General features: G+C 36.4%; 1 long non-coding RNA gene across 6 annotated transcripts in view; it reads left to right on the top strand.

The window, feature by feature from the left end:
- Positions 1 to 15,440, top strand: part of LOC113599917 (uncharacterized) — a 91,769-nt gene that overhangs the window by 35,035 nt on the left and 41,294 nt on the right. For 5 of the 6 annotated variants that reach the window (XR_008297911.1, XR_008297913.1, XR_008297914.1 and 2 more), the window contains exon 4: positions 1,218 to 4,899. This is a non-coding gene — a long non-coding RNA (uncharacterized LOC113599917). The remainder of the gene's footprint in view (positions 1 to 1,217; positions 4,900 to 15,440) is intronic. The other variant, XR_008297912.1, reaches the window with a different exon arrangement.

Below are 15,440 nucleotides of genomic sequence, written 5' to 3'. Positions count from 1 at the left end.
GCACACGCCCTTTCAAGGAAACAACCATTCGTAGGATTTCTCTAGGAAAATATATTCCCAAGAAAAGCCATCAGCCAAAGAATAGTTAAGGGAGGGGGCATAGCACTTCCCATTTACTGTAAGAACATTGCAAGATGGCAGGGAGCCACATTTTAAATTTATTCTCTTTGGGCTTATTTGTGGCCAATTTTGAACTCTTGCTTATTTTTAGGGAAGCCCCACTTACAACACCCAGACTGGGAAAGATTTTCAGGGCAATTAAGAAACAGATGTATTTTAACATAAGTGTTTGAAGCTTTTAAAATAGCCCATTATTTGCTTATCTTTAAGAAAGTCCATCACAAAACAAAATCCTACTCTAAGTGTTCCATGAGAATATAACCTACTATTATCACTAGTGGCCAGTAGGAGAAGTTGGTATTTATCATAATCCACACACTAGAAAATTTTATTTTTAAACCTTAAATATTTTTTATGTTTTTTATTTATTTTTCAGAGAGAGACAGAGCATGCGTGGTGGGAGGGCAGAGAGAAAGGGAGACACAGAATCCGAAGCAGGCTCTAGGCTCTGCGCTGTCAGCACAGAGCCCAATGCGGGGCTTGTACCCATGAACTGCGAGGTCATAACATGAGCCAAAGTCAGATGCTTAACCAACTGAGCCACCCAGGTGCCCCTAGAATATTTTATTTAAAAAAATCAGTTTCAAAGTAAATTTTTACTAGTGCCATGGATGTGCCCAACACTGTGCTAAGAGTGTAAGGATAACCAAAGAAATGATCACATATAAAAACATAAATCATTACAGGCATGGAAGAAAATTAGCTAATCATATGTCAAAAAAATGAAAAATACTAACAATCCAGTGAAGACTGGCTGAACTATTCAAAATCACAATAAGTCCTTTTTTTCCTCCTTGCTCCATATATTCCTAAGAGGGGCTTGAAATTCATGTAGCATAGGATTTCAAAATCAAATTCTTACATGTTGGACCTATTGTATCTAAAAATGTAGGCAATCTCTATTCACCCAGAATAACTCGAGCCAATGATTCATATAATTGAAGTTACCAAAAAAATCCATCAAATTTAAAACATTTGAATAATTCAGATGAAAGTAAATTATTCACTTTAAATTACATGATTAATTAATCTAATTATTTAATTATAAAATCTTGAGTTGGTTGTTTCTTATTTCACATGCCACCTTGTTCTTGAAGGCATCAGTGCCCAGAAGGCTGGGGTTGGTTCTCAGCCAGAAGGAAGGAAAGAGATGCTGGTGGGAAGGAGCCCAAGACATTCCTCCTCTGAGAAGGAGGCCAAACCAGAAGAATATTTCAGAAAATTGATATAATAGAGCCTTGAACCACTCCAGGTGCAGTCCTGTACAGCTGTGGAAAGCTTTGTACACTTTCTAACAACTTCTCCAGGAAAAGGTACAACTGCTTCTACTTTGGTAACATTTGTCTCTCTGTTAAGGAGACTCAGTGGCCATTTGATGACACATGATTCACTGGTGAACTTTACAGAAATAGTCTAAAAGGGAAAAGTTGGCCTTTCAGTCAATCAGCAACCAATGAATTAGTTGGAGTGAGATGGTTCAGAGATTTAGTCACTGCTGGGTTCAACCTGGTTTCCAGTGATGGATGGGGGTGGAGATCCAGGCAGTGAGGAAACAGGAAAATGTAAGATGAGAAAGATGTAACTATAGAGGTCAGTGGGGGCAGGACAACTGTAGCATCTTGTTTCCTTGATTAACTACTATTTAAATTCATAATTTAACCCCCAGGAGGGGGTTCCAGTAGAAGGTCCTTGCCCACTGAAACAGGACCCTTTCTGAACGATGAAAGGAGATTCTTCCAATAGGAATGTGATGGTATATTTTGGAGATGATCAAAGAAGGAGATAGACTGTACCATGAAAATAATAAATGTCAATGTTGTTTAGCACCCATTACCTCACAATTTATGAGTCAATGTTTGTGCAGACTTCTGAGTTCATAAGGTAAGAGTAAATAGAAATAATTACCATTAAATACCAAGTTTTTCAGTCCTCACCCCAAAGGCTGTATTTACAGAAGCAGTCTTAAACACCTCTCTGAAGAGCCGTTAGCCAAACTGATGAAAGAGGAAGATCCTTTCTGAGAGCACTATAATTCAGCAATCACAGCAACATCTTGGTGTTGGAAAGAACATAGAGCAGCACTGGATTAAGACATACTGAACCACAAGTTCATAGTTCCTTCTTTCCCATCAAAGATACGAAGAATTGATCTTTTTAAAGCCACAGCTTCTTTGTTGATAAAAATGGGGATAATAATAGCAGTTTTTCAAGGTTGGTATGAAGACTAAGAAGAACATGTGTAAAATTCCCATCAAAATGCTAGCATTGGGGAGCCTGGGTGGCTCAGTCGGTTAAGAGTCCGACTTCAGCTCAGGTCATGATCTCACAGTTCGTGGGTTCGAGCCCCGCGTCAGGCTCTGTGCTGACAGCTCAGAGCCTAGAGCCTGTTTCAGATTCTGTGTCTCCCTCTCTCTCTGCCCCTTCCCTGTTTACACTCTGTCTCTGTCTCAAAAATAAATAAACATTAAAAAAAAATTTTGAATGCTAGCATATATTAAAGTTAAAGTGAATTGTAGCTATTACAATGGTGGTCAGAGCTAACCGATAAAAAGCCTTATATGCTAACTACTTTGTGTACTTTCTTCTACCTTTTCTTTTAAATCCATTGACTCTATGCTAGTATTTAACTTTTTGCCTCATACTTATTTTTACCTCTCTGACCATCTGAAGATTAATTGTGCCCCACTGTCTGCTTGACTTTTTCATCCCAGCTTTACTCCTCAGTGTTCTATACTATATCTCCCCTTGACTCCATGATCTGCATCTAATGGGCAAGTTCCATCCAGTCTCTACATCTACTTTAGAAGTGGGTAGTCAGGGAATATCTGTGAAGACTTTATGGATGAACTAGGATATGAGTTACACCTTGAGAACAAGCAAAATTGAAACTCAAGAGGACTGTATGTTTTCTTTTCAATATTCCATATAGACCACCAAGTTATGTTTTGCATTTGCCATTATAATTGCATCTTTTCTTACTTCAGCATTTTGGTATAGCATTTCAGTATTCCAAGAATGAATGACATCATTGTCAGGGACAAAAGAGTTGGCTTAATTTTTGTCGATAACAAGCTGGGTTGATTATTTCCTGATGATACGATAGTACCTTAATTCAGAGATTCCTGTGCTGGTGGAATCATGAGTTCAGTTGTCTTCAAATTGTGATTTGTGAAGGCCTGGAGTACTAAAAAGATATTACACGGCTCTTCATGGGGAATCTAGAAGGGGAGAGCAAATCAAGATGCAGGCTGCTTGGCTCCAACCCAAGCATTCCACTTTTATTGCTCCATATCGGATTCTAGATAAGATTTTATTTAGAAAATAAAAAATAATTACACAACTTGAAAAAGAATAACTTTGGAGACTCTCTATTTCATATATGAGAAAGCACAATCTAGTCTGTTAGCATGCCAATATTATACTATTTATTTTTAAACCATTTATGCATTTGGCTCAGTGAATACTTATTGAACATCTACTCAGTGTGTGGTGTGCTGCTCAGGTCTGAGGACAATGCAAAAAACAAAACAAAACAAAACAAATAGTCCTGCCCTTGAAGAAGAAATAGCCCAGGGTAGCAGTGATTGCTGGCTGTCTACTCAAAATCCCTCCTTCCCTTCTTCCTTACCATGTAAAGGCAAGCATCGATGTGCCCAATGAAAAAGTAACACTTCCCAGTCACCCCTGTAGCTAGGGGTAGACAATAAAAAGTCAGGTAAGGTATTGGGTGAGACTTCCAGGAAAGCACTATAGAAGGAAACTAAACAGAGTAAATCCATCTTTTATCCATTGCTTTCTCTTCCTTCCTACTGTCTGATAGGGAGACATAATTGCTGGAGTTCTCCTGGACATGCGGCAACCTAGGGATGGAAACCATGTGCTGTGGAAGTTTAGAAAAATAGAAGGGTCCTAGAAACATGATGACTTTGAAGTTGACACACCAGCACAGGACTGCCCATTTATTGATTTCCTTTGTATAAATAAAAATAAGCCTCCAACTTGTTTAAGTCACTGTTATTATTTTTTAATATTAAACAAAACCTAATCCTAATGGACAAGAAGACAAGTAAAGAGGCAAATTCAGAAGGATGATAAATTATGATAGGGATAGAATTTTTTAGAGAACCATGAAGTTTAAATGTAACCCAAGCACTGGGGTTTGGGAAAGGTTTCTTAGAGAAGTGATATCTAAACAGAATCCTGTAAACTGAGTTGAAGTCAGCCAAATAAAGAGTATGGGAAACAGGGATATGGAGCAGTGAGTGCAAAAACCTGGGGGGATGGGGAGTAGGGAGAGGATCCAATGCCTTCTGGGAATTTAAAGTATTTCAGTAAAGATAGTAGGAAGAGGGCATGGGTGGGGGAGTGGTAAGGCATGAGAAGGGGTCATAAAGTGTCTTGCCTGACTAAAAAGGGAGGCCACTAAAGGATTTTAAGCAGGGAGTAATATGATAATATTTGGATTTTAGGCATATCATTCTAAATTGAAGTGATGGAAAACCAATTAGGAGGCTGTTTTAATAATACTGTCAAATTAGAGCCAAAAAAAAGGTTAAGAAAAGGGAAATTTAAAGAATGTGGTTATTGATCAAATTGGATGAAGCAGTTGAATCCATAAGAAAGAAGGAAGAATCAAGGTTAATGTCTGGGTTCTTAGGTTGGTAATTTCATTCACTGATATAAAGAATCCAGGAAGAGGAGCAGGCTTGTTCTCTTCAAAGGTCACCAAAAGATGACCTAGATCTGCACATGAACACTTGTACATGCCAGTCATAAAAGGTAAGCTTTCTGAGTCTGCTAGCTCATTCTTTGCATGATTTAGCTGTCTTATTTCCTTTTGTATCATCTTGTGCTATCTACCCACTGACCTCCTTCATATGAAATATAGCATAATGGATGATTTTCTAGGTCTAACTATGTTTCATCCTTTAACATGAAACACCGGTACAAATTTGTCTAATGTGAAAGACATAGGATACAACTGAGGAAACCAAGTTTCAATAATGTTCTGCTCTTTCCTATCACTAACCTTTTTTTTCTTCTTCTAGTTGGATATCAAAAACCCAAAGGGACACCTGGGTGGCTCAGTTGGTTAAGCGTCCAACTCTTGATTTCAGCCTAGGTTATGATCTCACACATTTGTGAGTTCGACCCCCACATCAGGGTCCATGCTGCAGTGTGGAGCCTGCTTGGGATTCTGTCTCTCTCTCTCTCTCTCTCTCTCTCTCTCTCTCTGCCCCTCCCTACTCTTTCTCTCTCTCTGTTTCTCTTTCTCTCAGAATAAACTAAAAAAAAAAAAAACCTGAATAAGACTTTGTATAGCAGGAACACATTAGCCTAATTGTCCAAATCTCATATCAGATTTATTGTGCTCCACTATTTACACACTTTCTCTGCAAAATATACATTCTTTCATATCCAAGAGTGGATGTTAGGGAAACTTAGTTTAACCCTAGTCATTGTAGCGAGATCAGATTCAAGAAGGAACTTCTAATGGAGTCTGTATTGCCAGAGTAAAACAATACAAGATGACTTTGGGTGAATGCAGAATGAATAATGACAATCACTAACAGTAGTTATATCCAAACAACCAATATATCTACAGTTCTAGAACCTAAGGAAAGCAGGTAATCAAGCAGTAAGTAAAGAAGAATCTTAATATAGTTTTGCTTTATTAATTTCTTCAACAGTTGTGTGTTAAGCACTTACTGTGTTCTCATGAAGCTGATAATCTAACAATTGAGACAGGCCAACACATGAGTAAATATGTAATTACAAATTAGAACAAGTGCTCTGAAAGAAATGTCAAATATAATTAAAGAGTACAACTGAGGAGTCTGATTGAAGATTGAGGAGGGACAGTCAAGGTTCAGCCATAGATAGCAGAATCTGTGTTAGGTAGCCTTAAATGCAAAAGTATTCATTGCAGAGTATTAAATGGCTTTCAGAATGAGTGGTTCAGCTATAGTCCCTAGAATGAGCTGCCATAAATGGTCCCCAAAGCCACACCACAGATGGACCATGAAAGGAGCTACTACTTCTGCCAGAATCAGAGAGGTGATAATTCTTACTGCTGACCCCAGAACCACATCCCCTAGGCTAAGCTCTGCTTCATAAAAATGGTCGCCTCAAACCCTGCTTTTCTCTCCAGTTAACTCAGTTCTGGATTCAAGCCTTGCATGAGAGCTTCTGTTTGGTAAACATAAATCGCATTCAGAACTCAGACAGCAAAGCAGTATGAGTAATGCAGTCAGGATGCTATACCAGAAGAGATTGGAAGAGGTAATGAGCAAGAGAACCACAAAATCTGCTGCAAGTGAGGCTTGAGGGAAAAGTGTTGGCCAGGTGAAGAGTGGGAAGGAAAGAATCACCGAGGGAGATCAGCTTGCATGTGGGCCCTGAGATAGGAAGTAGTTGGCCCATCTAGACCTTAAAAGAAGACCAGTGAGTCTGGAGGTCAGTGAATGAGAGGCTCAGTGTTGGGAGGAAGTCATGGAAGCTGGCCCAGGCGAGGTCATGCAGGACATCATACAACATGTTAATTTAAATTTTTAAATTTTAACAACTTTAAATTCTCTTCTAAGTAGCATTGGAAGTCATTTAAGGGTGTTAAGGTAAGGATTACTATGATCATATAAATATTTTTAAAGATAACCCTGGCTGCTGTGTGTAGAATGGGTTTTAGAGGGTCCAGATAGAAGATGGGGAGGCCTGTTGGGAGGCGTCTGCTGTGAGTGGGGATGGGAGATGGAAAGAAGTGAAATGATCCAAAGCATCACCTGGAGGGAGAGAATCACAGGGCTTGGAGGAAATAAGGGAGGGAGGAGGCAGTGTACTAGGACTTACTATGAATAAGAACTAATTACAGTTGATCCCTGAACACCACCGGTTTGAACTGCACAGGTCCACTTACACACAGTTTTTGTTTCTTGGGTTTTTTTTCCCCAGTAAGTACAGCATGGTTATGTAAATGTACTTTCTCCCTCTTATGATTTTCATAATAACATTTTCTTTTCTAACTTACTTTATTGTGAGAATATAGTATATAATACATGTAGCATACAAAAATATGTGTTAATGAACTGTCTATGATATCAGTAAGGCTTCTAGTCAACAGTAGACTATTAGCGTTATGTTTTGGGAAAGTCAAAAGTTACCCATGGATTTTCCACTGTGCAGGGGGAGGGGGAGGTCAACCCTCCTAACCCCACCCCAGCATTTAAAGGTTAACTGTACTGCTATATAATACAGACGCATTCTCCTCCCTGCAAAACGGTCATTCTTACAGCAGTATTGTTAGAGAAACATGAAAGTATAAACACAACTCCTTCATTACGAGGTTAACTTCCCAGTGTGTGCAGTTTATCAGGTGGTATTGACTCTGTGTGGTCTTGTTTCTTTAGTTCACCCATTGTCATTCTTTTTTGATGTGCTGTCTTTACTATAAACAAAAATTAATTACTGTGTTCTACCTACTACCTTTTACACTCAGAAGAACAACTCTAGGCCTCCAGTTTTAACATGTTACATAGGTTCAAAATGGAAGGAAACAGCTATCGAAAGAAAGAATGAAAGCAGGGGTGGAGGGTAAATGTGAAAGATGGATGAGAGTCTGCAGGCCATAGAGAAAATAGCAAGCAATAGAGAAGAAATTGGACAGAAGCAAAGAAGAAGGATAACATAAAGTGTTAAAAAGGTAGGGATCGGTTTTGAAGAAAAACCCCTAACAAAGCAGTGTTTAAATCCGTATATTTCTTGCTCCAATGCATGGTATTTCTATCCAAGACCCTGTTTGTGCATTTTTAACCTACATAAAACATTTCCTATGCTTGCACACCTCTTTGTGAGGGGGTGGTATGGATCATTTCGTGCAATGTGAGCAAAGAAATGGGGAGCTAGATAGCATACCACCAGGTGTCATCTCTAAGGTAAAGAAGGAGAGGAGATTAATATTGAAATGCAGAGGGGCGCCTGGGTGGCTCAGTCAGTAAAGCCTTGGACTTCGGCTGAGGTCATGATCTCATGGGTTGGAGCCCAGCATCAGGGTGTGTGCTGACAGCTCAGAGCCTGCAGCCTGCTTCAGATTCTGTGTCTCCCCCTCTCACTACCCCTCCCCCGCTCACACTCTGTGTCTCTCTCTCTCTCTGAAAAATAAACATTAAAATTTTTTTTAAATATTGAAATGCAGAAAATGCAGAAAAGAGATGAGAAAGCTGGAGCAGTACAAAAGAGGTAATGGAATACGGGGAAAAGAAAAACCAGTCTAAGTTCCAAATTTATCTCTTATAGCTTTTCATTTTCTTTTTTTAAAATCCTACAATCTAGCTTCTCTCCATTCTAAAACTATTGTAGATTTTGGTCTCGATATGAAGGCCTTTTCCATAATTAGTTTCTTTCTGTTCCACTTTAAAATTATGTTACTTAGACATATCCCTTTTTCTCTAAATTTACATATTTTGTAGTGTTAAAAATTGTAAAAGTAATAGATAGTATTTGTTTAAAAAAATCAAATAATACAAAGATTAAATTAAAAAATCACTCCAAATTCCACAGTTCAGGTAAAAAAAAAAAAACCCTCTAAATGATTAGCTGAACCTGTTTCTGGACAGTTTTCTTTTCATGGATATACAGTCAAGAGTTTTAAGTAAATGCACTGTACATACTGTTTTTCTAATCTTTTTTTTTTATTAAACAATGTCAGTAAAAGATTTGTCTAACTGATCTCAATGATAGTATAGATTTCATTTACTTCTCTCTCTTTTTTAACTTGAACTATAATTAATATACAATGTTATGTTAGTTTTGGGTGTACAGTATAGCAATTCAACAACTCTGTACATTACTCAGGGCACATCACACGTGTCCTCTTAATCCCCTTTATCGACCTCACCCATTTCATTTACAGTACTATACTTACTTCTTTTGCTTCACTTGACAAACATGCAGTTGTTTCTACTTTTATATTAAACATAAAGAAGGAAATTGGAATTCTTTGGTTGAAGATATCAGAACACCGATGTGAACACTGACAGAGCACACCAAAGTAAAACCACACATCATCGTCCTCATTTATGAGTGTTGACATACTTGCAGGATTATTTTCTTGGTTTAATTAATAGAGCAGTTGGATCGCTAGAGTAAAAAATATATGTTTTACATTTGATAAACATTTTAAACACTGTTAGAAAAGTTGCTCAAATATGTATTTCAAGTAAGAATGTCCCCACGTTTCCAAAATAATGAGTTTTGTTATGTGCTTCTCTTCAAAATACTCATTGATAGTTTCATTTCTTTGATTACTGATAAAGTGGAATATCCTTCCAAATATTCATTGGTCATTTACGCTTTTCCTTTCTGAAATGCCTTTCATCTCCTTTGCCTGTTTTCCTATCATGGTATATATGTTTTTAAATTTGTTTTAAAAAAGTTTTTTTAATATTTTATTGGTTTTTTTTTTGTTTTTTTGTTTTTTTTTTGAGAGAGAAGAGAGAGACAGAGCATGAGCAGGGGAGGAGCAGAGAGAGAGGGAGACACAGAATAGGAAGCAGACTCCAGGCTCTGAGCTGTCAGCACAGAGCCTGATGTGGGGCTGGAATCCATGATCTGTGAGATTATGACCTGAGCTGAAGTCGGATGCTTTCTGACTGAGCCACCCAGGCACCCCTAAATTTATTTTTAATGTATTTATTAATATTAGAGAAATTAGCTCTTCATCTATTATACATGTTGCAAGTATTTTTCCTGGTTCCTGAGGTTATTTTGAAACTCATTTACTATATTTCTGCAGGTCACAAGTTCTCTCTTATTTTGTTAAGATCTATTCATCCTTGCTTTTATGTTTTTCTTCTTTCTCTCTCTCTCTCTCTCTGTTTCTCTATCTCTCTGTCTCTCTCTCTCTCTTCTCTTGTGCATGTGTACAATATGCTTGAAAATTTAGAAGGAACTTCCTCAACATTATAAAAATTTTGATTTATGCATTATCTAATAATTTAATTTTCTATAAACATTTAATCAACCTACAACTTGTTGGGGATGTTTCATTTTTTCAATGGGCTCCTCAATTATTTCACCACCTTTTTTGCATAACTAATCCTGCACCCCTCCACCTGACATCAGATGTCATATTTATCACACTAAACTCTCACACTGATGTGCTTACTCATGGTTTCTCTGGTCCTTTCCATTAATGTCAGTTTGTTCCTACAGCATACAGTTATTTTTATGACTGCTATTTTATAATATATTTTTTCTATTTGAAAGCATATATCTCCTTACTCTCTCTTTCATCAGACTTTCTTAAACATTTTCCAGAATTTATACTGATTTAAATTTATAAAATTTAAAATCATTTTCTATTAAATTACAAAAAATCCAATTGGTGTTTTAAATGGAATTATATACATTTATAAATGCTTTCCAGGGGAATTTACATTTTAAAAATATTTAGCGTTAACTATAGGACTAAGAACTGTCTTTTTATTTAAGTCTTCCTTATGGTGCTTGGTAGTTTCAGAGTTTTCCTCAAAGTAAAGTTCTACATATTTCTTTCTAAGTTTATTATTATCTAGATAATTTAATATTTTGTTTTTAATATTGTAGCTTATGTCCTTTATTTTCTAATTAATTACTGTTTATAAAGAAAAGTATATTTTTGTATGTTAATTTTGTTATTGGCCACTTTTATAAACTCTTAATGTACTTCATATTTTTTTTAGTATTCTCTGGAAAATTCCACATAATTATATTATCTACAAAAATTATAATTTCACCTATTTATTTTCAATATCAAAATATTGTGTTTCATTCTATTGTCTAGTGGCAATGGCTAACATGACAATGACGCTCTTGATCTTAATGGAACTTTTCTAGTACATAAATTCAAAACTGATCATGATGAAAAGTCTTTCAGGACATGTTAATAGTGCACTGAAAAAAAAGGTTTTTTGTTGGTTTATCCATTACAGTTAAACAAGTTTCTTTTATACAGTGTCTTAAGGCTTTTATTGTGCTTTTTACATTTTATAAACCTGTAATAAAGACATTTTAATGGAGAAATTCCTAAGTTTATTTGACTATATTTCCCAGAATTAGTCTGTTTGATACACAGTTAAGTTCAACACAGACTTTTAGTGTTATGTATAAAATATATACCATGAGTGTGTGTATGTACGTGTGTGTGTGTGTGTGTGTGTGTGTGGTACAACCCACATAATCCTTTTAAAAAAATCAGAAATAGTGACTTTTACCAAATACTTCTTGAGAAATCATTAGGGATGATAATATTTCCCCTTTTACTCGTTAAAATTAATCATCATTTATAGCATTCTTGGAAGGAATCTTTATGATCATGAATTTATAAGACTTTCTATGTTTTCCTGGATTCTAATTGCTAACATTTTATTTAGGATACTCATGTGAATATATACAAATGGGGCTAGACTGAAATTGTACTTTTTTTGTTTCCACTGAAAAATAATGTTTTTGAGTTTTTCTGAATTCATTTAAAACATTATGAAGTTTGCTTTCTTTCCTTATGTTCTGGAACAGTATAAATCACCTAGAACTTATCTGTGGCTTGGAGACATAAAAGAAAGCTATTCTATAAATTTCTCCTTTTATTTTTCTTCTTGGCTCAAGTTTCATATTTTATATTTTCCTAGAAATGGGTATGTTTAGACCAAATTTTCTCACTCATTATAATGTTGTGTATAGCGTATGTTTTCATTTGTTAATACCTTTTCTAACATGGTATAAGTTTGTTTTCTTATTTTTCTTCTGGCTCATAATTCATGTATTTTTGGCAATTCTAATAAACTACCCTTGGATTTATCATTTCATTCATTTTAGGTCTTTCTTTCTGGTATGGTTACTTCCCTACAGTGTTTTTCATGTACCTATTTGGTTGGCCATTTTCTGTTTTGGGGGTTGAGTACTGATTTATTTATTTTTCTTATTTAGTAATGAAAAAGTTTAAAGCTATCAGTTTTCCTGAGCACATCTTTGGATTCATTATATGTATTATGTAGATTTTTAACAATATTTTTTTTCTTTTTACATTGTAGTTTTGTGCTCCTTTTTGACCCAAGAATTATTTTCTAAATCATACTTTTAAATTTCCAAGTATTGAGTATTCATTTTAATTCTATTTGAATTTCCTAATTTATTTCTAATTTTATTGTACTATAGTAAAATTGGTCTCTACTATTTCCATATGTTAGAATTTTTTGACATTTCCTTTCATGCCTAATACACAGATAATTTATGTAAATGCCTCATGAGCCTTGGAACAAAAGTATATTCTCTTTTAAAATGATACAAGGTTAAATACATATTTCTATTACTCTGAACCTGGTCTTTTTTTATATTTTTACTTTTCTCTTCTTGGTCAGTGGAAAATTGAAGTGTTTTAAAGTTTTTCTTTTGGTGTGTGTCTCTGTTTCTCATTTTTTATGTTGTTGTTTTTATTTTATATCCCCCAATTAGATTGTCTTTCATTCTTCTCTCTATAAATAAATGGTAAGACCACAAACTCAGTTACTCAAACCAAAAATTAAAAGGGTTTCCTCATCCAATTCAATAGTAAGACTTGTTAAATCTACCTCCATACAAATTGCAAATCCATCCACTTCCCAATCTCTCTACTAACACTACTCTAGTCCAAGCCAGCTATCTCCTTCATAGATTACTGAAATCAACCCTCCAGTAATCTTCTGATTCCATTCTTGAATCTCACATGGAGGTCAGAATGAACTCCCCTGCTCCTCTGCCTAAAATCTCCCAACAGCTTTCCATCCAAACTCCACATAGAATAAATGCACACTTTGATATGCTCACAAAGTATATTGGCTTGGCTTGAGCCTGTCTCTCGGTGACCGTATCCTTCCCTTTCCCCAGCACCCTCTAGCCACACTGGCCTTCTCTCTCTTCCTCAGATAAGACAAGCTCACTCACATAAATAGAGTGTGTGTACTATTCCCACTTTCCAGAATGTTCCTCTTCCTGTTTTGTGCATTGTGGTTTCCTTCTTGTTACTCGGATCTTAGGTGAAATAACCAATGTCTCAGGAAGCTCTGATCTGATAGATACTTATTATATCACCCAACTTTACTTCTCTCTACAACATTCACTATTGATCATTTTATCTGGAGGTGTTTATTTATTAATATCTTTCTGTGTTCCATTAGAAGCTTTTTGAGAGTAGGAATATTGACTCCCCTTTTAAATTGTCCAGTAACAGAAAAGTGTTGGCACATGATAGATAGTCAAAATTTGTGGAATAGATGAAGGAATTAATTCTGTGCAAAAGGTATAAGGCAATTATGCTTTCATATGGATTATAGTGGTAACAAAAATAGCTGTCCATTTTAATGCTTTTTGTCTTGAATTCAAATTTGTCTGATTTTAGCATGAGGACATATCCATCTGTACATGGTAGAATAACAGGAATGGGGACTCATCTCTCACATTGTACCATTATAAAACCATACCTAATATGTGAAGCAATAGTTTTCAGACATTGAACAACAAACAACACAGGATAGTGATTTGTAAGAGAAGGAAAACAAGTGAATTTAGACCTATGAGTGCTCCAGCTTATAGCAAGTTTCTGGATGGTACCAGAAAGAAGACAAACCCAGAGCCCAGCAGCCTTGCTGAGTTGAAGAAACAGTATGCAGTTCATGAAAGCCAACATGAATAGAGTGTTCACAGCAGAGAACCAGAAGGAGGAAGATGCAGAGATGGTCTGGGAGATTTGCTGAAGGATCCCCCAAGTTTTTGGCTCAGTGTTGGTATGCACCTGTGTATAAGAAAACAGCCCAAGACTTAGGAAAGACCCACTGGAAAGGAATGAGCAGAACAATCCCCAGAGCTCACACAGGGCCAAACATAATTTGTGCTCCCACCAGCCAAGTGGAAAGGCCTCCTCTACAGACAGCATCTGTCAGTCCTCAGGAAAGCATTGCCTCAGCAGCCAAATTAGCTCTAGACTAAAGGCTGTCCAGGACCTGCTCTAACAAACTTTAAAGGCAGGTTATGAAAGGATCGATTGTTTCCAAGTAACTTAGTGAGTCCCAGAAAAAATCCCCCATACCAAAAGAGGGAGAGATTCAGCACAGGAGATAGAAAGCAACCAATATCCAGCATACAGTCAAAACTTAACATGCATGCAAAGTGGCAAGAAAATATGCTCCATAGTTAGGAGGGAGAAAGTCAATAGAACAGACCCTAAAATGACATAAGTAATACAATTCAATAAGAGCATTAAAACATGTTTTTTAAATTCCCCATATGAACATATGAGGAGAAGAATGAGGGATATAAAAAACATTCAAATCAAAATTCTAGAGATGAAAAATGATACTGTGATTATAGATTAGAAACTGCAGAAGAAAAGTGGGGGAACTTGCAGACAAGGTGATAGAAACTACCAAAATGAAATGGAGGAAAGAAAGACAACAAAAGTTAGAGCCTCAGTGAAGTATGAGTCTATATTATACAGCCTAAGATGCATGTTTTCAGTCCTGGGAAAAAGGGGGAACATAATAAAATATTTGATGAAATAATAGTCAAAAAATTCCAAATTTGATGAAAACTGCAAACCCAAGATTCAGAAAGCTCAATGAATCCCAGGAAGAAGAAACATGAAGAAAACTATGTCAAGGCACATCATAAGTAAGTTGTTGAATTTAACGTTATTCCTACTAGTTTTCTGTTGATTTTTCTTTGGATCATTATTTATTTTCAAACTTTCTGAAACACATTTTCAGTATCTCTTTTGTGGATTGCACATCATTTTAAGTTTTTTGAATAGAATCATTTTCTCCTAAAAGTCTATTTTTAAACGTTTTTAAATGTCTATTCATTTTTGAGAGAGATAGAGACAGAGCATGAGTCAGAGAAGGGCCAGGGAGAGGGGGGAGACATAGAATCTGAAGCAGGCTCCAGGCTCTGACTGTCAGCACAGAGCCCAGTGCAGGGCTCGAACTCACAAGTTGTGAGACCATGAATGACCTCAGAGCCGAAGTCGGATGCTCACCAGCTGAGTCACCCAGGCGCCCCCTCCTAAAACACTATTTTATTTGTAATTATTACTGAACAGTCATATTTTTTAAAATTTTATTTATTTATTTCGGGAGAGCACGTGCACATATGCATACAAGCAGGATAAGGATAGAAAGAGAGGGAGATAGAGAAAATTCCAGCAGGCTCGACACTGTCAGTGCAGAAACCAACATGGGGCTCTGGGCTCTATCCCACGATCCGTGAGATCATGACCTGAGCCAAAATCAAGAGTCAGATGCTTGAACAACTGAGCCACC

This window comes from Acinonyx jubatus, chromosome C2, assembly GCF_027475565.1.
Source record: "Acinonyx jubatus isolate Ajub_Pintada_27869175 chromosome C2, VMU_Ajub_asm_v1.0, whole genome shotgun sequence".
NCBI lineage: Eukaryota > Metazoa > Chordata > Mammalia > Carnivora > Felidae > Acinonyx > Acinonyx jubatus.
The sequence above is the reverse complement of the archived record's forward strand: the minus strand, read 5'-3'. Positions and strand labels throughout refer to the sequence as shown.